At 36.5% G+C, this 27,173-nt stretch overlaps 1 long non-coding RNA gene across 1 annotated transcript; it reads left to right on the top strand.

Annotated features, from left to right (window-relative positions):
- The first annotated feature begins 9,324 nt into the window (after positions 1-9,324).
- Positions 9,325-20,177, top strand: LOC127155136 (uncharacterized). Its single transcript, XR_007825536.1, has 2 exons — positions 9,325-9,790; positions 19,645-20,177. It is a non-coding gene; the product is annotated as an uncharacterized LOC127155136 (long non-coding RNA).
- The last annotated feature ends 6,996 nt before the right edge of the window (positions 20,178-27,173 follow it).

Genomic DNA, 27,173 nt, shown 5'->3' with positions numbered 1-27,173 from the left:
ACATATGCTCATACATGCCTTCTGCAAACTGTAAAAACGTACGTAACACTGCAGTTTCCAAATGAATTGAACACTAGAGGCAGTGACAACCTTTATTCCTTTATTCCAAAACAGCTCAAATCCGCATAACGAAGTTAAAATAGCACAGCTGCATCAACAAATGCGTTTTTATATCACTTTTGCATTTGTTAACGCTATCTGTTTTGGGTTGGGTTTGTTGTAGGGAATATTTCCAACACATTAAAGGAGAACACATTATGAAACATTAAAGGAGAAGTTCACTTAAAGGAGAGCATTAAAGGAGAAATTCACTTCCAGAACAAAAATTTACAGATAATTTACTCACCCCCTTGTCAAAAATGTTTTGTCTTTCTTTCTTCAGTTGTAAAAAATTGTTTCTTGAGGAAAACATTCCTGATTTTTTTTTCTCCATATAGTGGTATTCTATGGTGCCTGTGAGTTTGAACTTCCAGAATGCAATTTAAATGCATCTTCAAATGGCTCTAAATGACCCCAGCCGAGGAAGAAGGGTCTTATCTACCAAAACGATTAGTTATTAAAAAAAAAAAAAAAAAAAAAGGTACAATTTATATACTTTTTAACCTCAAATGCTCGTCTAGTCTATTCTCTGCGATGCGCATGCGAACTTTGCGTAATGTGTGCAATACAGTTAGGGTATGTCGAAAAAATCCCATCTCATTTTCTCCTCCAACTTCAAAATCGTCCTACGACAAATCGAGAAAATGTTTGCATGCGCATCGCAGAGAATAGACTAGATGAGCTTTTGAGGTTAAAAAGTAAATAAATTGTACTTTTTTATTTTTTATTTAAGAAAATAACCAATCCTTTCGCTAGATAAGACCCTTCTTCCTCGGCTGGGATCGTTTAGAGCCCTTTGAAGCTGCATTTAAACTGCATTTTGGAAGTTCAAAATTGCAGGACCATAGAAGTCCATTATATGGAGAAAAATACTGGAATGTTTTCCTCAAGAAACATAATTTCTTTACAACTGAAGAAAGAAAGACACAAACATCTTGAATGACAAGGGAGTTTGTAAATTATTTGTAAATTTTCGTTCTGGAAGTGAACTTCTCCTTTAACCTTTAGCGACATTCCCCAAAAATTTTAATTCTGAACAGCCACAATATGTACCTCAAGCAGCGTAATAAAAATGCAGCAATACGTGCCTGTACCAACGTAATAAAAACGTGCCATGGTCATGTATTTCCAAAGAACCTGAGTTGGAATTTTCAGTTTTGGGTGAACTATCCCTTTAAATGAAAATGCAACCAATATTCCACCCATATTTTCCTCAGATTAAGGTGATTTACACAAGTAGGACATTACTGGCTTGAGAATGTTAACACAAATAGTTATGACATTAAAGACTGAGCTAATAATTTTTTATACTTTGTCCTTAAACAATGCCCAAACACCCTTGCTCTCTGCCACTTTGCAGTCTGGTTTAAATGAGACATGGAAATGCATAATATTTTTCTAGTGCTGATGGGGGAGAATAAATATCTGGAAGCAAATTACTTTGCAAATAGAGGGCATGTTGTAAATGATAGTCAAGAGCAGCTGTTGATTGGAAGCCCTACAGAGGAAATAGTCATAAATATGTTGGGAATAATGTTCTAAATATGAGTAATAATGTTTACAGTCGAAATTCTTAAATTCCACATTTGTTAAAACCTGTAATGGCAATTTCTGTTTGTGCTTGCGTAAGGCTTCTAAAGCATTTGGACAAACAATGGAGCCGGTACTCTACTGGCATGCCAGTTATTTTTCACTGTGAGGGATGTTGGCGAATATGCTGTACCTCTACTATGCAAACCATGTGTGTTTCATAATGCTTTTGATGCAGATGTTTGGACTTCATCACTGACTGTGTTGATCCACAGGAGACAGTCACTGCCAATGTTCTATGCAGACCGAGCTATGACTTGCGGGCACACGTCGTCTACAACAAAGGGCAGGTCGGAGTTCCAAATGGCTGGTTTTCCCAAAGGTTAGCGGATTAGCATTAAGATGTTTTAGTAATGAGTCCCAACCCATATATGTCTCTTCCTGCTCTGCATGGATCACGCAGCAGATTAAGGATATGGGTATGGATAGGACACAGATCTGACAGCAGTAGGGGAAGAAAAAGTAATTAATTGCATTCTTCCATAATTAATGACTTCTTCTTTCCCTTAATCACAGAGCCACATCCTGTGAGTATCAATGAGAACACCATAGGGCTGTTTATTTGGAGCATGCTAGGGTGGAGGGACCCTGCCGCTGTGATGATGACGACAGGAAGAGGATGCCATAGTGGTAAATTCATATCACTATTAGTGCACTCAAAACGTTTCTACTGATTTCCTGTGAGACAGAACTGCTTTTATGCTTAATGTGAAATGGAGCAGTTACTTTGTGGCAGCTGGTGTTTGGAGGTCATCTTATGTGTACCTGCTAATGTCATGAGCCGTTCACACTTTTTGTACGAGTTGTTTGTTTTAACTCTTAGTAACAGCTCACAGTGAGCATCGTTTAAACTAGACATCAGAGTTTACTGCACATAGAAATGTCTCTCTCAAAAGTTCTGGTCCTCTTGTTTGGTGAGTTTTGGATAAATTCCTGGGAATTTCTTTAAAAAAAAATTGTGTGTGTGATGTTGTGTTTTTCTGTGCATAGAGAGGGAAGTAAATGAGATTTGACACATGATGGAATAGTGACTGACAAGTCAGATTACTGGTAGCAGCCATGCTCAGGAACAGCAGGGTGCTGGCAACGGCTTTGTGCAGACCGGGACAAACACAGCTTAAAAGATCCATAGCATGTTCAATGGAGATTGGAAGGGTGACTGATGAGAAGTAATCACTATTGAGCAAATATGAAATATGATGATTAGATTCACACCAGAAAAGTATATTATACTGGGGCGTAAATCTATTCCATATATACATATGATAAAAGCCATTAAATTTTTATGCTCTAGCTGTAAAGTTAATGAGATATATGCTTGCTGATATGGCTGCAAATTGCACAGCATGGCAAAATCTCAGCCTTGGTGTACTTGACACTTGAAGAAATACAAATGACCTTATTGGAGGTATTGGTATCTAGATCAATGATTTTCAAACTGGAGTCCAGAGACCCAGAGAGGTGCAAGGGGTCTGTGAAAGATTATAAGAGATTTTTATTTTTACAAATGTATTTTTAGGACTGTTAGTGTTTTCACTTAAAGGGATAGTTCATACAAAAATGACAATTTTGTCATTAATTACTCACCCTTATGTTGTTACAATCCCTTAAGACCTTCGTTCATCATCGGAACACAAATTAAGGTATATCTGATGAAATCCGAAAGCTTTATTCAACAGTTTCGATGCGTTGTGGTTCTGTCATGAGCGTGCGTTGGAAGACTGACACGGAAGAAGGGAAATTGTTGAATAAAGTCATTATTTTTGTTTTCTTTGCACACAAAAAGTATTTTTGTAGCTTCATAACATTACAGTTGAAACACTGATGTCACATTTCATCATATCTGAAGACTTGATGAATGGCAAATATTATTGTATTGTGTTTATTTTAACAGTAGAAAATAACTGCATTTTTGCAAGACAATATTTAAGCCAAATATTATAATTGTTATTATTTTGAAGAAAAAGCATAAAAAAATCTGTAAATTTAAAATGTTGTTTAATATTGCTGTCTTTAGTATTGTTGTCTGTTCCTCTCAACATACATATAATTTTTATAAATAAACATTATAACTGCCTTTATATTCTTTCTTTCTTTATTTTATTTTATTTTATTTTTTTTGCCTCTGTCTATTGTGAATTGTGTTTTGTCTGTTTGCAAAGAGTATGCAACAAACATACTGTTATGCAAGAAAAACTTCAGACTTAAAATCTGACAATAAAGTTTATATCATATCATATATCATATCATTCTAGGAAGAGGGTATTTTGTCATCATAGTCATACACTACTAGTAAGATTTTTGTTGTTGTTTCTTAAAGTCTCTTCTGCTCATTAAGCCTGCATTTATTTGATCCAAAGTACAGGAAAACAGTACATTTTTAAAATAATTTTACAATTTAAAATGTGTTTCTATTCAAATATTTTTTAAAATGTAATTTATTCCTGTGATCAAAGCTAAATTTTCAGCATCATTACTCCAGTATTCAATGTCACATAATACTCCAGAAATCATTCTAATATGCTGATTTGCTGTTCAAGAAATATTTATTATTATTATTATTATTATTATTATTATTATCAATATTTAAAACAGTTGAGTAAATTTTTTTTCAGGATTCTTTGATGAATAGAAAGATCCAAAGATCAGCATTTATCTGAAATAAAAAGCTTCTGTAACATATTATAGAATCCAAGATGTTCATGTCTTTCTTTTTTCAGTCGTAATTTCTCCATATAATGGACTTCTATGGTGCCCCAAGTTTGAACTTCCAAATTGCAGTTTAAATGCGGCTTCAAACGATCCAAAATGCGGTTGTAAATGATCCCAGCCGAGGAAGAAGGGTCTTATCTAGTGAAACGATCGGTTATTTTCATAAAAAATAATACAATTTATATACTTTTTAATGTCAAACGCTCATCTTTTCTTACTCTGCCTGGACTGTTTTTGTTCCGGTTTATGTCAGTTAGGGCATGTCGAAAAACTCCTCATGTTCTCCCTCAACTTCAAAATCGTCTTATATCGCTGTTTTACCTTTTTTGTTAAGGGTGTTTGATCTTCTTTGCATGTTCACTTTGCAAAGGCTGGGTCGGTACTTCTACAGCGATGTAGGATGATTTTGAAATTATTTTTGAAGTTGAGGGAGAAAATACAATTGGAGTTTTTTGACATACCCTAACTGTCTTGAACCAGAATGCAGAGTTCAGGGAGAGCAAGACAAGATGAGGGTTTGACATTAAAAAGTATTTAAATTGTATTTTTTAAAATGAAAATAACCAATTGTTTCGCTAGATAAGACCCTTCTTCCTTGGCTGGGATCATTTACAACTGCATTCGGGATTGTTTGAAGCCGCATTTAAACTGTGTTTTGGAAGTTCAAACTCGGGGCACCATATCACTCCATTATATGGAGAAAAATGCTGAAATGTTTTCCTCAAAAAACATAATTTCTTTACAACTGAAGGAAGAAAGACATAAACCTCTTGGATGACTAGGGGGTGAGTACATTATATGTGAATTTGTGTTCTGGAAGTGGACTTCTCCTTTAATTCTTTTATTTAGCAAGGATCCTTTAAATTGATCAAAAGTGATAATAAAGACATTTATAATGTTACTATTTCTATTTTAGATAAATGCTCTTCTTTTGAACTTTCTATTCATCATAGAAACCTGAAAAAATTCTACTCAGCTGTTTTCAACATATATGTATATATGTATGTACTTTTTTTGAGCAGCAAATCAAATAGTTATAAATAGTAATATAAACGGTTATTTTTTAAATAGCAAAAATATTTCAAAAATGTTGGTGTACTTTGGATCAAATAAATGCAGGCTTGGTGAGCAGAAGAGACTTCATTAAAAAAACATTAAAAATTTTACTGTTCAAAAACTTTTGACTGGTAGTGAAAAATGAAAAATGTCCTTGAATGAAAAAGTCTAAAAAACGTTTAATCTAGATGACGCTATGAGCTGTATGTAAGAAACTTCCCCTTGCGTCATCGCCGACCCCGTTCTTGCGATTGGCTCCCTGCAGCCAGACTCCCGACTGAAGCGGGCGTAAGAGAGGCGGGGCGCAATAATTAACAGGCATATGATGAAGCACACCTGAAGTTAATGCCCCCTCGCCAACTGCCATTAAATGCCAAGCATGATTCTAATTTGTATCCCCTGTGTTAACACAGTGGTGTCCTCACAGGTCCAAAGAGAGAGAATGCGTCATGGCGAAATCTAGATATTTTTTTTAGCACGTTTTAAGATGAATTTAAGAAATGGAAACTTTTTTGATGCTGTTGAATCTGCACTGCAGCTAAATCTATTTAAGAACATTTTATGTAAGCACCTGAATCAACAGCAACCACCATAAATAAAACTCAAGAATTGACTGTTGCAAATAAAGCCACATTTTGACCTCCGCGTCTGTGTGCGAATCACGTCTATAATGCAGCAAATTACGAAGGCAGGAAGCTGTTGTTCCTCGCCTCTGCTGTGTTGGCAGGGGCTGCGGAAGGCCACGAAACCCCTATCTCCTCAACTTTTTATTAGACTTTTCACATTACGGTTCAAAGCCTATTGAAGCATTCGAATGGACTTGAGCTCAAGGACAGAATGACACTCATGCCATCCTCTGCCTCACTTCCCCTCGCAGGTTTGTGCTGGCTTTTATGGATGGAGGAGGAAAAGCAGCAAAGTAGCACGATTCAGAAAGAGGGCGGCAGATGCAGGAGAGTGTCGCAGAAAGCAGATACAACTCAAGAGTTATTAAAAGCCGGGTCAGTGAAGCGGCGAGGCTTAGGGGAGCTAAATGTGAAGACAGGTTTTGCCGGGGCATCCAAGGGTTGATAGCCAATGAGGCATTGGGGGTGGCTGGGTTGTGTAAGGGACGTGTCTGACAGTAGGGTGAGCTCAATGTAGCTCAGAATCCCCCGCTGCTCATGTCACCCAGAGGCGACACAACAGAGCCATAAATAAAACGGACAAGAGGAAGCCCAGTCCTTTCCCCTGCATGTGTGACCTCACTCACACGTTACGCTAATTTGATTGATTAGCTGGAATAACTTGTGAGACTTAGTCATCTCCCCCTTTTGAGCTGCTTCTACCCACAGGTCTTCGTGATGAACTGCGATTTCACATTTTTCCCCCTTCTTGATAGCTTTCAGGATTTTATGGTCATCTAAATGTTAATTTTGTGTCTGATTGCGTTCTCTTATCGAAAGAGTTGGATGTTCTGCACTTAGAGACATTTAGGGTTGTTAGGCAGCGTGTTGTGTCGTTAAGGCACATCTCCCATCTGTTGCAACGTATCTCCTCATCAGCGCCTTGCAACTGTTTCACGGGACAAAAGGATTCAATCTTTGCATATAAGTGGAAATCCAATCGTGTGTCTTTATTTAGCCCTTCAAAATGCTGTTTGGAGATATAGTATTGTCTGTTCATTCTGTCACGGTGATGCTGAGAACTGTGTCGTGATATCAACATATGATGAGCAGGGTTTATGGACATTCGGCTCTTCAGTAATCAGCCTGTCTGTGTCTGTTCTAGCTGTACTTTTCCATTGTTATTTTGGTTATTTGGGCAAATGTGAATAGAGCAATCGCACTTGGGTGAGGACCAAACAACCGTACTGACTTGACTTAAAGGAGAAGTCCACTTCCAGAACAACAATTTACAAATAATTTACTCACCCCGTTGTCATCCAAGATGTTCATGTCTTTCTTTCTTCAGTCGTAAAGAAATTATATTTTTTGAGGAAAACATTTCAGCATTTTTCTCCATATAATGGACTAATATGGTGACCCGATTTTGAACGTCCAAAATGCAGTTTAAATGCAGCTTCAAATGATCCCAAATGCGGTTGTAAATTATCCCAGCTGAGGAAGAAGGGTCTTATCTAGCGAAATGATTGGTTATTTACATCACTGCAGAAGTGCCGACCAAGTGTTAGCAAAGTGAACATGCAAAGAAGATCAAACACCGTTAACAAAAAAGGTAAAACAGCGATTTAGAATGATTTTGAAGTTGAGGGAGAACATGAGATGGGTTTTTTTTTTCAACATACACTAACTGTCATGAACAGGAACAAAAACAGTCCAGGCTGAGTAAGACAAGACGACCGTTTGAGATTAAAAAGTATATAAATTGTATTATTTTAATTAAAATAACCCATTGTTGCGCTAGATAAGACCCTTCGTCGGCTGGGATCGTTTACAGCCGCATTTAAACTGCATTTTGGAAGTTCAAAATCAGGGCACTGGGGTCATCCAAGATGTTCATGTCTTTCTTTCTTCAGTCGTAAAGAAATTATGTTTTTTGAGGAAAACATTTCAGCATTTTTCTACATATAATGGACTGATATGGTGACCCGATTTTGAACTTCCAAAATGCAGTTTAAATGCGGTTGTAAACGATCCCAGCCGAGGAAGGGTCTTATCTATCTCCAGTTTGAAAATTAATATACTTTTTAATGCCAAATGCTCGTCTTGTCTTACTCTGCCTGGACTGTTTTTGTTCCGGTTCATGACAGTTAGGGTATGTCGAAAAACTCCCATCTCATGTTCTCCCTCAACTGCGAAATTGTCCTATATATGTTTGATCTTCTTTGCATGTTCACTTTGCAAAGACAGGGTCAGAACTTTTGCAGTGATGTAGGATGATTTGGAAATGATTTTTGAAGTTGAGGGAGAAAATATGATTGAGTTTTTCGACATACTCTAACTGTCTTGAGTCAGAATACACAGAGTTCAGGGAGAAAAAGGCAAGATGAGCATTTGAGATTAATTTTTTTTTAACGAAATAACCTATCGTTTTGCTAGATAAGACCCTTCTTCCTCAACTGGGATTGTTTACAACTGCATTTGGGATCGTTTGAAGCCACATTTAAACTGCCTTTTGGAAGTTCAAAATTGGGGCACCATAGCAGTCCATTATATAGAGAAAAATGCTGAAATGTTTTCCTCAAAAAACATAATTTCTTTACGACTGAAGACAGAAAGACATGAACATCTTGGATGACAAGGGGGTGAGTACATTATCTGTGAATCTTTGTTTTGGAACTGGGCTTCTTCTTTAAAACACTTTTTTTTCTTACTGCTGAAAATTAGATCACTGTGAAATCTGTTTTCTCTCAGGTACATCACCAGTGTAAGCTTCATGATGAATACTTCTACATCACTTTTGTCCACGTAGTCCATAGTTATAACAAAAATGTTATTTTAGGAAAAACTGTATGGGGATGTTTTACCCCACTCTACCCTAATTTCTAATATTTCTATTGCATGAGCATGTTTTATCATTAGTTGAACTATCTCTACATCATACAAAAAGCAATAAAAAAGCCTTTTTGTGCCACCTTCTGTGGTATTTCATAGATTGTTCATGTAGTTCACATAGCAAGGTTACTGTCACAAAATGTCACTTTATTTTGCGTAGATCTAACTCCATACCGGCTTTTGATGGCAGTGCCCTTTGGATTCTGTTCTTTTCGGTGATCTGTAATTAAGGTATTTAGGTGTTGATTAGAGCAGCAGGGACAGGGTTGGTGACAGTGATTGTCACAGTAAACAGATCCTGTGTATTGAGCCAGGCTCCTCTCTTTCACAGAATCCAGGTGTCACATGGGTGCAGTACTCTATAAATACATCAGACATGGATTTAAGAGAAATGAGGATGTTCTGATGTGTAATAGGTGAGAGAACTTTTTTATCTGTAAGTAAAGTTTACAACTTTACAAATAGAACAGTTTTAAAAACAACAGTGTGTTATGTTGAGGTTGTTTTCTCCAACCAAAAACGTTTGAATTTCCAGAAAGCCCAGTGCAGTGTTCAATTATATTTTATTAACAGGTACCTTAAAAGTCAGATATTTTCCGTAAATTCTGTTTACAGTTTCACCTTTGTGTGTGTGCATGTGTCATTTACTCATCATGTTGTTCCAAACCTTTATGTCTTTATTGTGTGGATCACAAAGAGATTCTGCAAGTGGACTGTGACCAGATGCAATAAAGTGCCTTAAAAAATTCAGAGTTATAAGTATAAATACAGTACGTATTTATTGATTGAAAGACCAGAGACTCTGCTGACAGAAAGTCTTGACAGCTAAGAACAAGGTGAGTAAATGTTAAAAGAATTTAGATTTTTAGGTGAAATATTCATTTATGGTCTGAAAAGCTTTCGTTGGCATATTGATTAAAACAGGAAATAATTTTGACTTGTCCTTCAGGAACGCATTTAGAATGGAACAACACCGGCTAATGTCTTGGAGGGTTTCAAAGCAGGAATGTGAAGCTTGTGTTTTTATTAAAACGTGAATTCTTAAATTAGTTTTTTAAACAGTGTTAATTAGTTCTTATTTTTGTTCTGCCGTAAGTACCTTAGTGTGCATAACTACACTATCAGATTTGATCCAAAATACACCAAAAACAGTACATTTTTTCATTTTTTTAACTGTTTTCTATTTGAATATATTTTAAAATTATTTTTTTTTTATTGTGATTTCAAAGCTGAGTTTTTAGCATCATTAGTCTTTAGTGTCACATGATCGTTTAGAAATCATTCTAATATTCTGATTTGCTACTCAAAAAAAAACATTTAATATTATTATTATTATTATGTTGAAAACAGCCGAGTAGAATTTTTTCAGGTTTCTTTGAAGTTCAGAAGAACAGCATTTATCTAAAGCATCCTTGCTAAATACAAGTAATAATATCTATAATTTCTTCTTCTTTCTTTGATAATAATAGTAATAAAAATGTTTCTTAAACAGCAAATCAACATATTAGAATGATTTCTGAAGGATCATGTGACACTGAAGAAATGTAGAAAATGTAGTTTTGATCACAGGAATAAACATTTTAAAATATATTCAAATAAAAAGCAGTTATTTCAAATGGTAAAAATATTTCACAATAGTACTGCTTTTGCTGTATTTTGGATCAAAAAAATGCAGGCTTGGTGAACAGAAACGACTTATTTGAAAACATTAAAAATCTTAGTTTGACAAAAAGTCTTTTTGATAAATCTAATGATGCAGAAATTTCATACTTCACAGTTCAGAGGTTACACTGTAAAAATTAAAAACAATTTGTTGAGTCAGCTTAAAATAATGTTACCCTGCTGCCTTAAAATTTTAAGTTCAGTCAACTGAAATAAGTTTTGTCAACTTGAAATGTTAAGTTGTACTAAGTAACAACTTAGATATTTGTGTTTGCTAAACTTAACAGATGGGTAAGTAACCCAGCTGCCTTAAAATTTTAAGTTAATTCAACTCAAATATCTAAGTTGTCACTTAGTATAATTTATCATTTCAAGTTGAATAAACTTTTTTTTGAGTTGACTGAACTTTACATTTTAAGGCAGCCGGGTTACAAATTATTTTAAGTTGACTTAACAAATTGTTTTTTACAGTGTACCCTGGAATTCAATTTACAGTTTTTGTCACCTATTGCTTGATTCTCAACTTGCAACTTTTCTTATTAAGGCTGCATTCTATTCAGAAATGATCCTTCCTATCTTGTATACCTTCTTCCTCCACAGTGAGGGTTTTGGAGCAATGAAGTGATATTAACAAACATTTAAAATGCACCTTTACATCATCCTTCATTGCCAAAAGAGCCGCTCTTACTGTTGCACAATGGCTGACTTTAATGAATATTCGTTAATGCACAAATAAACCTAATTTGAGATGTTTACAGATGATTTGGCCAAACTAATAACCACTTTTACAATGTAAACAAAAAGACATAATTTAAAATGGCTGGACTAAAGAAAGAAATTTTGAATGCGTCATTACTAAAATCTTTTGTTTCTTTTTTTAGATCATTTTTGCAGATTTATCACTATTGACTACACATTCTGGTGCAATACATCTTGCAAGTGAAGTTCATTTCGAAGTACCCTTTGATTATGTTATATCTGAACTATTGGAAGTGAAAGATTTAACAGGACGGCTACTATAATTGTTTTCCCTTCAAGGTCGACTGCATATGCATCATGTTTGCTATTTCAAACACACTGTGTGAAACACGTTTTGCAGTGGGTGTATCAGTGTAGCCTGGTTGAGGAGCCCAAGGACGCCACTGAAATTGCATCTGCCCTCTCAACCTCCCTTGTCTTATTAAACAGTTCAGTCAAATCTTGCAGAAATTAACACTTAAATAAATACAATAACCCATGTATTGCCCATATAACCCATTAGATGTAGAAGCATCTCTGCCGTAATGAAAGCAGTGTCCTTTGATACCACCTCTCTCCATTCAAACCAGTCAGGTTTAATAGGTTACTGATGAGTTTCATTCATCAAATGATCAAAAAGGTTCTTTCTTCAGATGGACTAAATTTGCAGAGAGTGTTTCTTTCTGCATGTCCGAGTTGGTACATGTTTCGTAGCCCTTCAGACAGGAAATGGTGTTGTAGCTCAATCAATGTGATGAATACATCTGCTCTTATGATGCCCAATAACCTAGTGGCTTATTCCAGTGATATTACACTATCCGTGACAGACCGATCCAGCAAGCGAAGGGCCTCGGCGCTCTCAACTCCAGCCTCTTATTCCGTCGGCGCTCATCTAAAATGTTTAAGGGAAATTGCAATGCGACAGGGATCAGTATAGGCCAAGCAATAACAGAAAGTCAGATTGGAAAGGATTAAACTTGTCTGACTGCCATTATGCATTCACTGATTGCAGGAGGGGGGATCAATCCTTACCAGATTTATTCTTGTCCTTTTTCTGCGCACTCAATCTGTTCCAGCTACGACGTTGCGTGTTGTTTGACACCTATGGGCCACAATTCTTTCAGCGTCCAATCGGTGGCAACCAACGACATCCATTAAATATTAAGATGCCTCTCAATCCTGCAATTATTCAAGATGGATTGCTTCCAAACTGCTAAAACTGGCCCAAAGCCCCATTTTGTAATGATCAGAGCGGTTGTATGTTCACGTCAGCTTTGGAAACCGTAGTTTTAATGCGTCTTCGAGGCTGAAGGATGAATGTAACAATAAACAACGTGGTCAGACTCGTGAATAACCAGCAGGCCCTGCGGCTCTCCGGAAGGTGATTTATTACTATGGAAACACACAGCTTCTCTAGGGGTAAAGGCCATGGGTGTAAAAGTAATTTCCAAAGCAATAATACAGCTCTCACCTGCTCATTACTTTTGACATTTTTCTCTTTTGTTTCCTTTTTGGAAAAGGACAAAAGAATTGAGTGCCTATTAAAGACATTATTCATGCCGCTCTATGGACTCTAGATCCATTACATGCACATAGGTATGATTATTGCTTTTGAAACGTTCAGAGATGTTGCTTAATGGTTTCTGACATAATACAGCGGAGAAGTTCTCCTTGCGCTCCGCCCTTAAAATCTCTCATTAAGCTTTTGCGGTGAAGCAGGGGTCGTATTGCTTATATGGATATCAAGTGAGTTACGGCCCTTCAAGGGAACTGTCATAATAAAGTTTTCCATAAATTCGCCATTAAGAGATCTGTCTTTCTCCTATTTGCCGTACTGCAAACATTCGCTGTTTGATGCAAGGCGCTGGGTTTTTTATTCTCCGTGCTAGGAAACCGTTAAGTTTTTGTAAGAAAACTTGCGTCTGTCTTTTTCTAGAAAGGCCAAAGTGGCTGTGATGTGTCTTGGCTTCGCTGTTGTTGTCGCATTCGCTGGTTGGAGTGCTGTCAGTTAGGATAAAGATGTTGTGATTCTCAGCATGTGAATAGTTGCTTTTGTAGGGCTGCAGATATTGATGCTTTCGGCTAAATGCGAGTTTAATTGATGTCTTTCGCTTGCAGGGTCACGCTGGTCGAGAAAGATGAAAAAAAAAAACGTGGAGAATGTACTTTGTCAACAGCCTTGACATAAATAAGCTGCTTGGGTTACAGTGCTTGTGTGTTATCACAGACTGAAAGAAATGTCTTTAAAGTAATTTTCCAAAATATCATCCAGCTTGTTTTGTTTATAAGCGCAGTGGAAATGTCTCATTACGCTGTCTGTGCAAACAGAAAGAAACAAATGCACACCGTATCTGATCGTCCTCTGCCTCATTAGCTGAGTTCAATTTTCAATTAGAGATGTGGCTGATGATGTCCTCCATGTCACTTCATATTACTGTGCATTACGAGAGATGATGACAGCTCTGTATTATCTCGTGCACATTTGCTGCTCTCGCATTCTTCATTACTCGCTATGATACGTTTGCTGTTCTAGATCTTTATCGATGCATTGCATATGTGTCTTTATATGTGTTTTCGTCTGTCAAATGTTCCAGAGGAAACGCTGGCTGGTTGTTGATGGCATCATCCCGTCGCTTTCAACGCCTACACTCTTGTACGCACAAACAAACGCAGATGCAATTCAAGAATACACACAAATGCACAGACAAGATTGATAACCATAGGCTTCCCAAATGGTTGTCCCTCTATAATAGACAACTGTCGTCCAAGCTGCCCAGTGCATGATGATTTGATTATTGCCATATCACACACACACACAGTCACAGTAAACAGCCTTACCTCTGTCTATCTGTCACATAGAACACCCAAGAATATTGTTCAGAAAATGTAGAAGACAGTTTTTTTTTTTTTGTTTTAGATAAAGGTCTTAAGTGTGAATGCTGTTACATTTTGTATTTACTGTATGTGGGGTTTAGAATGTAAGAATGTGAGACTGTCTAAACATATTTTGATATTTTTTGGTGTTTTTTTTTTTTTCTTTTTAAGTGTGAAACACTTGAGGTGATATTAACGTTTGCCGCCTCAACAATAATAACACCGTTTCATTTGAGTAAAACTGTCTTCATATCATATACACAAAGAAATTTAAAGGTATTCACAGCAACCCGTTAAAATAAAAGTTTGGTTTAACGTGAAGACATTAATGCTGAAATACATTACTATTGTTCAGTAGAATGTATGTAATACTACTAGTACTAAAATTATTAAATCTTATTTTTAAGGAATAATCATATATTTCTGCAATTTTTAAAATTGTAATAGTAAATATCCCTTTATTTGCTAAAAACAATAAAATAAAATTTTCATTAATTAAAAGATAAATGAAATGCCTTCATTTGATAACCAGAAAAATGCAAATACACAACACAGAATTTCTGAGAAAAATAAACATTTCACAAGGCTGTTGTAAGAGTAAAGGAAACTTGGTTTATGCATTCAAATAATTAGACACGCTAGAACACAGAATTTGGTAAGAATAAAACATAAGGTGGGCAAAAATAAAACATTTTTATTTTTTTTACTTTTTGGTTAAACTTTTAATAAACTGATGTTAAGTGTTTTATTTTTAATTAATTAAACATGCTTTTTGATTAATATAATTTAATTTAACCATTAAAAAGGAGTCCAGAAAAATTAAAATGGGAAAAAATTAAATCCAGGAATACTGAAATGGAATTTGGAAGATAATGAAATTTAATGGATTTCATAGGGCCCTACATTTTTCAACATGCATGGTCCTCTAATGGTCTAAATAAGAAACCTTTGGCGCCAATATGCTGAGGAAAAAGGCATTGGGAATTTTTTTTTTTTTTCAATTTAAACAGTCAAAACTATTTTTTACATTTGCACATTTGTGAGCACATAACCCAACCCCTGCCCCTAAACCTAACCATTTGTCAATATAAAACACAGGATATAACCGGCAGATACAACTATAGTCACAATTTATTTAAAAAGTATTTTTATCTCAAGTCATCTGAGGCACCAATGAACTCCATTATATGGAGAAAAATCCTGAAATGCTTTCCTCAAAAAACATAATTTCTTTACAACTGAAGACAGAAAGACACGATCTCGGATGACAAGGGGGTGAGTAAATTATTTGTGAATTGTTGTTCTGGAAGTGGACTTCTCCTTTAAAGAATTAGTTCATTTCCAGAATAAAAGTTCTCTTCAGCTGCAAGAAATTAAGTTTTTGAGGAAAACATTCCTCAAATTTTCCTCATTCCTCAGATTTTTCTCCATATAGTGGACTTCAGTGGGACTCAACGGGTTGAAGGTCTAAATTGCAGTTTCAGTACAGCTTTAAAGGGCTCAACAGCCGAGGAATAAGGGTCTTATCTAGTAAACCAATCTGTCATTTTTTAAGAAAAATACAAATGTATATACTTTTTAACCACAAATGCTCATCTCGCACTAGCCTAACCTCACACATTACGTAATCTCACACACATGAAGCAGGCAGAAGTACCAGCCCTGTGTTTACAAAGCGAACGTCCACAGAAAGTCAAACGCCCTTTACAAAATAAGGTAAAACAACGATGTTGGACAGTTTTGTTGTCGGACAGTTGGAGGAGAAAATAAGATCTATAAAAATGAGAACTAACTGCTCAATGCGTGAAGACGTGCATTGGCAGTGCAGAGCTAGTGCAAGATAAGCATTTGTGGTTAAAAAGTATATACATTTTTATTTTTTTTAAGAAAATGTCCAGTCGACCCTTATTCCTTGGCTGGGATCATGTAGAGCCCTTTGAAGCTGCACTGAAACTGCAGTTTGGAAGTTCAAACCACTGGCCCCCATTGAAGTCCCGCAGAATAACATAGGTTTCATAGACAATTGGACAAGTTTTTGGGGCAGACCTGACCTGTTGAAAAGAGATGGTCTTCATCCCTCCAGGGGTGGTGCTGCTCTTCTCTCTAGTAATATGGCATATAGTCTTAGAGTTTGCACTTGACTAACTGGGGCCCAGGTCAGGAAGCAGACAGACTGGCTAATCCTACCGTCTGCTAGCCGCCTCTCGTCACCAGAATCAGTTAATTCTCAGCACATAGAGACCCTTTCACCTAGATATCATGCTATAGAGACGGTGTCTGTTCCCCGAGCTAGAGACAATGCAAAAGACGTCCAAACCAATTTAAGAGTAACAATCTAATCAACGTTCAACAAATAAAAAACTTACATAATACAGAGAAACAAATGATAAAACTTGGCCTTTTGAATATCAGGTCCCTCTCGACAAAAGCGCTTTTTGTAAATGATATGATCATTGATCATAATCTAGATGTGCTATGTTTGACAGAAACCTGGCTAAAATCAGATGATTACATTATCTTAAACGAGTCTACTCCTCATGATTACTGTTATAAACATGAGCCACGTCTAAAAGGTAAAGGGGGAGGTGTTTCTACAATTTATAGCAATATTTTTAGTGTTTCACAGAGAGCGAATTTCAAGTATAACTCATTTGAAGTAATGGTGCTTCATATAACATTATCCAGAGAAACAATTGTTAATGATAAATCCCCTATGACGTTTGTACTTGCTACTTTATACAGGCCACCAGGGCACCATACAGATTTTCTTCAAGAATTTGCTGATTTTATATCTGAGCTGGTGTTAGCTACAGATAAGGTCTTAATAGTAGGTGACTTTAACATCCATGTTGATATTGAAAATGATGCGCTGGCAGCTGCATTTACAGACATTCTAAATTCTATTGGAGTTAGACAACACGTGTCAGGTCCCACTCATTGTCGAAATCATACTTTAGACTTAATACTGTCACATGGAATTGATGTCAATGCCGTTGAGATTCTGCAGCAAAGTGATGATATCTCTGATCATTATCTAGTCTCGTGTATTCTCCAGATGACTAAAACTGTAAATTCAACTCCTTATTACAAGTATGGTAGAACCATCACTTCTACTACAAAAGATTGCTTTCTAAGTAATCTTCCTGACTTATCTGAATTCCTCAGCATGTCCAATAGCTCAGAAAAACTTGATGATGTAACAGAAACTATTGACTCTCTCTTTTCCAGGACTCTAGATACGGTCGCTCCTCTGCGCCTAAGGAAGATTAAGGAAAATAGTCCGACCCCGTGGTATAACGAGCACACTCGCGCCCTAAAGAGAGCAGCCCGGAAAATGGAGCGCAGCTGGAGGAAAACAAAATTAGAGGTTTTTCGTACTGCTTGGCGGGAATGTACCCTATCGTACAGAAAAGCGTTAAAATCGGCCAGATCTGACTACTTTTCGACTCTTTTAGAAGAAAACAAACATAACCCTAGGTATTTATTCAATACAGTGGCTAAGTTAACAAAAAATAAAGAACCAACAGGCACTGACTATGCCCATCAGCATAGCAGTAATGACTTTATGAACTACTTTACTTCTAAGATCGATACAATTAGAGACAAAATTGTCACTATGCAGCCGTCAATTACAGTGTCGCATCAGATAGTGCGCTATAGATCTCCTGGGGAACAATTCAACTCATTCTCTACTATAGGTCAGGAAGAATTGTATAAACTTGTTAAATCATCTAAACCAACAACTTGTATGCTAGACCCTATTCCATCTAGGCTACTAAAAGAGATGCTTCCAGAGATCTCATAGATCCTCTGCTAAATATTATTAATTCATCACTGTCATTAGGATATGTCCCCAAAACCTTCAAACTGGCTGCTATTAAGCCTCTAATTAAAAAACCACAACTTGACCCCAACGAATTAACTAATTACAGACCTATCTCGAATCTCCCATTTCTGTCAAAGATATTAGAAAAGGTTGTATCCTCACAGTTATCTTCCTTCCTACAGAAATATGATATCTGTGAGGATTTTCAGTCAGGTTTTAGACCGTACCATAGTACTGAGACTGCTCTTATTAGAGTTACAAATGATCTACTCTTGTCATCCGATCGTGGTTGTATCTCTCTGTTAGTGCTACTGGATCTTAGTGCTGCGTTTGATACTGTTGACCACAACATTCTCTTGAATAGACTTGAGAATTATGTTGGCATTAGTGGTAGTGCATTGGCATGGTTCAAATCGTATCTATCTGACCGCCATCAATTCGTGGCAGTAAATGATGAGGTATCATATCGATCTCAAGTGCAGTATGGAGTACCACAAGGCTCAGTACTAGGGCCGTTACTCTTTACGCTTTACATGTTACCCTTGGGTGATATCATCAGGAAATATGGTGTTAGCTTTCACTGCTATGCTGATGATACCCAGCTCTATATTTCTTCGCGGCCTGGCGAAACGTACCAATTTGAAAAACTAATGGATTGTGTAGTTGAGTTAAAAAATTGGATGACAAGTAATTTCTTACTGCTAAATTCTGAAAAAACAGAGGTGTTAGTTATTGGGCCTAAAACCTCAGCGTGTAATAACCTAAAACACTGTCTAATACTTGATGGCTGTTCTGTCAATTCTTCGTCATCAGTTAGGAACCTAGGTGTGCTATTTGATGGTAATCTTTCCTTTGAAAACCACATCTCTAGTATTTGCAAAACTGCATTTTTCCATCTCAAAAATATATCTAAACTACGACCTATGCTATCAATGTCAAATGCTGAAACATTAATTCATGCGTTTATGACCTCACGGTTAGATTATTGTAATGCTTTATTGGGTGGTTGTTCTGCTCGCTTAATAAACAAACTCCAGCTGGTCCAAAATGCAGCAGCTAGAGTTCTTACTAGAACCAAAAAGTATGATCATATTAGCCCGGTTCTGTCTACACTGCACTGGCTCCCTATTAAACATCGTATAGATTTTAAAATCTTGCTAATTACTTATAAAGCCCTGAATGGTTTAGCTCCCCAGTACCTGAGTGAGCTCTTATCGCATTATAGTCCCTCACGTCCGCTGCGTTCTCAAAACTCTGGCAATTTGATAATACCGAGAATATCAAAATCAACCGCGGGCGGCAGATCTTTTTCTTATTTAGCGCCCAAACTCTGGAACAATCTACCCTACAATGTTCGGGACGCAGACACACTCTGTCAGTTTAAATCTAGATTAAAGACCCATCTCTTTAACCTTGCTTACACATAACAAATCCACATTCTTATAATTCAAATCCGTTAAAGGATTGTTAGGCTGCACTAATTAGGTCAACCGGAACCGGGAACACTTCCCATAACACCCGATGTACTCGGTGCATCGTCAGAAGAATGGCATCTACGCTAATATTAGTCTGTTTCTCTCTTATTCCGAGGTCACATTAACCACCAGATCCAGTCCGTATCCAGATCAGATGGTCACTGCAGTCCCCCGGATCCAGTCCGAACCCAGCCCAGACGGTGGATCAGCACCTAGAGACGACCTCTACAGCCCTGAATGTCAGCGGAGTCCACATCAACTAGATGAGCCCCAGAGACGGATCCACATTAAAGACCACATCACCTAGACGGCTGTCGGCACAAGACCACGGGAACTTTGGTCAGAGGAGAACTGGCCCCCCCGACTGAGCCTGGTTTCTCCCAAGGTTTTTTTCTCCATTTGTCACCGATGGAGTTTTGGTTCCTTGCTGCTGTCGCCTCTGGCTTGCTTAGTTGGGGACACTTTCTCTTAACACAATATTGCATTTTATTTTATTGTTTTTGATTAACTACCTTTACCTATAATGTGAGTGTTTAATGTTGCCTTTGGCATTGTTGATGTACTGTTTCCTATTTAATACTGTACAGCCGCCTTGTCACAATTCTGTATTGTTAAAGGCGGTATATAAATAAAGGTGACTTGACTTGACTTGACTTGACTATATGAAGAAAAATCCTGGAATGTTTTCCTCAAAAACCTTTTCGACTGAAGAAAGAAAAACATGAACATCTTAGATGACATGGGGGTTGAGTAAATTATAAAGATATATTTATTCTGGAAGTAAGCTAATCCTTTAAGTAATTGCACTTAAAATATCTAATAGCTTAATAGTTGAACAGCGAATCTCTAATTCCCTTAAAGACATGAGAAATTAAATTAACATTTTCATGGAAAATTGCTTATGGTACTGAAATTTAATGTTCATTATTTAATATTTAGTGAATGCTGAATTACGTTAATAGTGCCAAGTTTATAACTAAATATGTTGCATTTCCTTCCACTTTATAAAAAATAAATAATAAATAATGATTTCAAATTTGCAGTTACACACTCATAACAGGCCTCTAGTTTGATGTCATCAAGTCTTTTCCTCAATAAAAAGATGCTATCTGTGTAAGAGACTCTGCCTGCTTTCCTGTGGACTGTTTTAGTTTCATCCACAGTGAATGCTGGGTAGAAAGCTGAATGTCCTTGAAGATGTTCACTGCAACTGAGCAGAATGTGTACAGTACCAAATCAATTCGCCTCTTCTCTTAGAAATTACATTTCACCGCAATAACCAGTTTTACAGTAAGTCCTGCGCGGCTCAACCGCATTAATATATTTGCACCGGCTCTAGCTTTGAGATATCATTTGACAAGTCTATTGTTGAAAGCTACACATTGCAATCTGTGAATGCTAAAGCAAATCTATCAGTATGCGATTACATCCCTCCAGCTATCCGTGTCTACATCTGTCAGTTTTTCCATTTAAGCCCCACTTGGATTGTACTCAGTTGTTTAGAAGCAAACAGACAATTCTGCCTGTAAATGAGTCTATTACAGGCTCATTCATTTGAGGCTCTGGGAAGAAAAGGACAACAACTGTTTGTGTCCATCTATAGCTTCTCTTGTAACAGGATGCGTATTGGGAAATTGGTCTAATTATCAGTATGATGTGCTCATACCTGAACCTGCCAGCTTTTGTTCAGCTGGAGCATCCTGGGGAAGCTGAGAGAGATTATAATGTCTTCTTTATTGGAGACATCTGGAAGCACACAGATGTGCCTATAAAAAGCCCCCTCTTTGCATCTGGGTTTTTTGTACAATGTACTTTCATGTTCAAGTTTTAAATGATGCTTACACATTTATACTACTTAACACACCACAAAGAACAAACACAAACACAAACACACCACAAAGAAAATATATGTGTGAGTGTGTGTGTATACAGATAGATAGATGATAGTAGAGGTCTTTCCTCTGAGGCAAGTGAAAAGAGAACGATTAAACGTGTATAAATCACTCGTTTTTCAAAAGTAAAGTTGTCCAACAGAGAAAGATCATCATTTCAAGTCATTTTTACATTAATTTGCATTTGAACATGACTGATATTGTCCAGTGTGTGTCTGCAAATCTTCATGAATTATCCAGTCACGGTACACTTGACCTGGTGAAACACAAAAAGCTTTAGGAAGGCAACAGAGTTGCTGCCTCATGTAGCTTTATATTATTTGCTGGATACAAAAATTTGTAATTTATATTATTAATTATTTTGGAATATTTTATATTTTCACTTCTGCTTTTTTCTTTCCAAGGTCCTCACATTTTACTCAGCCTAGTATACATGAAGGGATGCAAAACTGTGAGCATCTATTTAATCAAGAGCCTGCATTTGTGTTATTCATTTATATGTGACCCTCATGCGGTGGCCACTTGAGGCAGTGCAAGTCTGGGATATTAATTCGTTTAGAGGATTAGGGTTGTTCTATCATAATGAGCCTTTTTACTTTTCATTATATAACAAATTACACCCTCTTCAATTATCAGGATTGTCCGCTTTCCTTTGAAGTCGGATTGCAAGATACATATACCTGATCCAAACTGCTGTTTGAGGTAGTGTCCAAAATAATCGTGACTGGAGAACGAAAAGCTGTCAAATGTCCTTTCAAACAGCCATCAGAACACCCCCAACCCCTCAGGGATGTGAGTTATCTCAGTATTGTTGCTCTCTCTCTGAGATGGGTGTCACACAGAGAGGTTGAAAGCTCCAGAGAAGTGTAGCCTCCAGCATTCGCTCTACATGTATGATGCCACTGCTGGGATGCGGATGGGGTTTATAAAGCCTGGCTCTCTCACACAGATGCCAGCAACCGGAGCATCATGGCTGAGGGAAGCACATCTCAATGGGAAAAATCAATATGTTAGTATTAGGTGGTCTGAGAACATAGTGAACTGCACAAATGATACAATAAGCATTTGTACATAAACTAAAAGGTAAAAGCCATTTTCTATTTGAATACATTTTAGAATGTAATTTATTCCTGTGATGGCAAAGCTGAATTTTAGCAGCCATTACTCCAGTCTTCAGTGTCACATGATCCTTCAGAATGAATTCTAATATGCTGATTTACTGCTCAATTAATTAAATCATCACTGCTGATTGTTCTTTTTAAATCTCTGATGCACTTTTTTCAGAGGTCTTTGATTAATGGAAAGTACACATTAAACGTTTAGTTCCAGAATATAAATTTTCTGATAATTTACTCACCCCCATGTCATCCAAGATGTTCATGTCATTTTTGCTTCAGTCGAAAAGAAATGAAGGTTTTTGAGGAAAACATTTCAGGATTTTTCTCCATATAGTGGACTTCATTGGGGATCAACGGGTTGAAGGTCCAAATAGCAGTTTCAATGCAGCTTCGAAAGGCTCTACACGATCCCAGCCAAGAAATAAGGGTCTTATCTAGTGAAACGATTGGTCATTTTCTTAAAAAAACAAAACAAAAAGACCACAAATGCTCGTCTTGCACTAGCTGTGTGCTCCGGTTCAAAAAGGTAGGGTAGGGCTAAAAATTCCATCTCATTTTCTCCTCCAACTCCAAAATCATTCGACATAGTTGTTTTACATTTTTTTGTAAAGGACATTTGACTTTCTTTGCACGTTCACTTTGTAAACACTGTTCCAAACTTTTGATGGTATATAGGCCATTCTACAGAATTGGTGTGAAGTCGGAGTTGGAAACGTCTTGAAAAAATGGACTTTTCCCAACAATTTTGTATGTATGCAAACGGTAGTGCCAATTTTATGGTATAACGCCCCAAAAATCAAAGATGTCACTACCGAAACTTCACCAAATGTTTCAGTGATGACTGTTTCGATAGTGACAATTTTAGATACTTTTAAAGCTAGCTCAAAGATGCTAATCAGCACATGGTTAGCTAACACAGTTCTGATCAGTTGTATACATATAAAAACTAAATGTTATGAAAAAACTCCCCAAAAAGTGTTTAATAGAAAAATGGTGCTCAGTAGTGACATTCACACCAATTTTTTATATTTTTGATCACATTTATGTCAAAATGATCTATATCTACTCACCATGTAGCTATGAGAGAGAGGGACACAGGAAGATTTTCTGATCGTGAATGTAGGGGTGTAGTTAAAATCAGTCTCAGCCAGTGGACTAAAACATACACTGTTTCAGTAGTGACATAAAAATGCGAGACATTTTTTTACATAAAGCTTCATAATATACAAAAAAAAAAAAAAATATTTTAAATAACAACAATGTAATAAAACGCAAAAATAATTCGACTGTTACCTTTTACGTCAAGACAGCATGTTTTACCACACCACAGAGCAGTGAAAAACACTGAAAACGTTAACTTTCAGGAAAGCATTTTTCACAAATCAGTCTCTATCTAAAATTAGTGATTTTGCATTAACCCGGATTGCGTGGTTATTGGAATCGGTTGGAGGGCTACGCAAACACCACATTCAACAAAGGAAAATAATCTAACTCGACGCTTCTCAATTAAACAAGTAGCTAAACATCTAATAACTACAAATGCTGACACATAATCATGAATATTTAAATAAAATTACTTTAAAATGCCAAAATATCACTCACCTGAAGCACTTGTGTGACGGAAAATCCCTTTCGGTCAAATTGACGCGGTCGTCGTAGCAACCGAGGTGTGGCCTGCGGGACATCAGCCAAACTTGTGTTTTCCAAGTGTAATCCAAATGTTAGCCAGAAGTCGATGTTTACCAATGTCAGCCACAGCTAAACCTTACTTGGTTGTAGTTATCTGGACCATATACCTCAAAAGGAGCTGTGAACCAAGCAATAATTTCCTGCAAATTCTAAACATATGACAAAACATATATGGTAACAATCTGGCCCATATCTGTTCAGCCATGCCATATCTAAGCCATATGTGCCAGCTATTGGCCGCATTTGGGCCAAAAGTTCTTGCTATCTGGGCAGAGACGCTAAAGATGAACGCAAAGAGAAAAAAATACTGTAGCAGGTAGAGCAAGATCACAGTGCACATTGCGAAAAATTTAAACTATTATCCTAAATATTGAAACTGTGGTTTATGTGACTGTATCTGTGAGGGGAACTGATTTAAAAAAAAAAAAAAACATGGCGTTTTCTTTTCATTTGCCCATGTATAATGTATTTAAAGTAGCGTTCGTAAGCACAGCTCTGCTTTGTTTACAGCGGTAACCATAGAAACGTAATATCGCTCTCATTCCAAAAGCGCCACCTGCTGGCAAAGACTGAGTTTGCGTTCTTTCTGCTGTTTTTCCAAAAAGCATTTTTTCATTTTTAATATAATATAAATAATAATTATGATTTTTTGAACAAACAAATAATGTTTGGACTTTAGTTAGGCTAGTAGGTTTAGGTGTGGTATCGAAATTGTAATCGAGAATTGTACAATTTTATTTGGTATGTAAAATTTTGGTGTTATATAAGCTTATTTATTAAAATAAAAGATAACATGAGTCAAAAACAATGATAACAGCAACTTTTTTTTTTTTTTTTTTTTTTGTGGTAGGGCCAGTACCAAAAAATCTTAACTATCTAAAAATCTTAAAAATCTTAACCTTAGCATACCCACTAATGATTTTATATATATATTAAGCTTACTGATATTTTAAATATTACTGTGGGTTTCAGTAAATAATAAAATGATCTTAGTAAATATGTAAGATTTGAATACTTAAATGCTTTTAAATGTGAACGGCTCATATGCATTGTGGTAAAGCAGTACGTTTTACTGTGAACTGAGGGTCAAACAGTGAACCACACTGAGACAAAAAAAAAAATAAAAAAATCAATTTCAGCTTTTTACATTGCCACTCTATGAGGGCTCAATTTCCTGGTAATTACTGAACGATTTGAGAACAGAAACTATAATTAAATCCCCTCCTTGTGACATTATCATAAGGAAGGAATTTAATTCTCATTATTCCTTATGTTCGCGAATAATCTCAATGCACACACAAAGAAGTCGTCAAGTTCGGCACTGTCACTGGTGTGTTTTGTTTTGTTGTCATTAGCATTAGAATATTCCGTAGGTGTCAAATATGCAAAAGTGCATTAATCACCCCGCTCGCTTTTCTTTCTGTCTTCTCTGCGCGTCTTTCACCTTTCACATTTTGCTGTTGTTGGATGTATGTGTTATTTGCTGTGTAATTATCCCCACAGACCTGATAGGTTAGTGCTAAAATCTTTGGTAAAAGCACAGGCACATATTTCAGCTAATGGAGTTCTCCATTTGCAGAGAGTGACGCGTGAACCTTTCAAACTCTGACACCGTGTCCTTACGAGATGCGTGTCTGCCACAGCACTCCTCTTCTCTCCACCCATCCTCTGTGTACTTCAACTGTGCTCCGTCCCTCTCTCAAGTGTCACGGAGAGGATTATAGCTCTAATGATGCTCAGATTTCAATGCAGAACTGCTCTTGTTCCTTGATTTTGGATGACGCTGATCTGAAATTTTGGGAACAGACTGGTTCACCCTTAAAAGGGTGCATATTACGAAAAACAGTTCTTTCCTTAGATCATTAGAGATGAAAGAGAATACTGAAAACTCAACTGAAAGGTTCCTTCTTAGTTCAAAAAGACCTTTTATCGTATATGCTTTAAAAAAGTTCTGAAATCCTTGAATTGCTAATGCAAATTCATTAACATATAATCCTAGAAATGTATGTTAGCAATCATATTCAATTATGTATGTTAATTAATTAAATAACGTGACTAATCAAACTATATTAGAAGTTCTTGCAGTTTGATACTGATTTTTTTTTACTGGCATTAATAAAAACCATAATCATTGGTGTATAGTTGATGACGCTCTCATTGTGGATCTATATTTCATATTGTCAGCGTTTCAACACATAATGTAGCTCTTAACACAAAATAATCAATATAAAATCCTGGACGTTCCTACATGTTTATGAAAAGCTGTGTGCAAACTACTTGACTGAATCATTTTGAAGGATGTGTCTAATAAAAACGGTACATAAGGTCAGAGATCAGAGATCAAAGATCAAATCTCTCAATGCAAAATGGTTTTGAGCTTTGTAATGTGCAGTCTGTCAGACAATATCGACAGACTATGGACTGAAATGTGTTTACAAAGCAACAAATGGCGACTGACACGTCATCTCCCCATATTTTGTTTGATATGATCGATATATGCATATTAAAGAAATCGACATAAGTGTTTTAAACGTGGACTAAGTTTACAACTAAAACATGAACATATCAGAGAAGGTGTTATTTCATATAAACCCTAATTATTAGCTATATTAACTCAATATTTGTTTTAATATTTTGAGCCGTGGTAGGACAGGCGGTGTATAAAATCGTCAGCGCACTTGTCCGCCTGCTTTAGTGCACCAGATGCGCTGTGAGCATATCAGTCCTACAGCGCCATCTAGTGACGCACAATAGAATTTACACACGAACTGCTGGGATGTACATCTGCCTAAATTATTCCCTTTTTGTGTGATGTACTGTTGAAACGACGAACAAAAATGAGGGACTTCCTTTTTTTTTTAAGTACTGCGGTAAATAATGATAAAAAAGATTAATTGGTTAATGGCAAGTTTTTTTTGTACTATATACACTACTAATCAAAAGTT

Source organism: Labeo rohita, chromosome 23, assembly GCF_022985175.1.
Source record: "Labeo rohita strain BAU-BD-2019 chromosome 23, IGBB_LRoh.1.0, whole genome shotgun sequence".
Taxonomy (NCBI): domain Eukaryota; kingdom Metazoa; phylum Chordata; class Actinopteri; order Cypriniformes; family Cyprinidae; genus Labeo; species Labeo rohita.
This window is presented reverse-complemented; position numbering and strand designations above follow the sequence as displayed.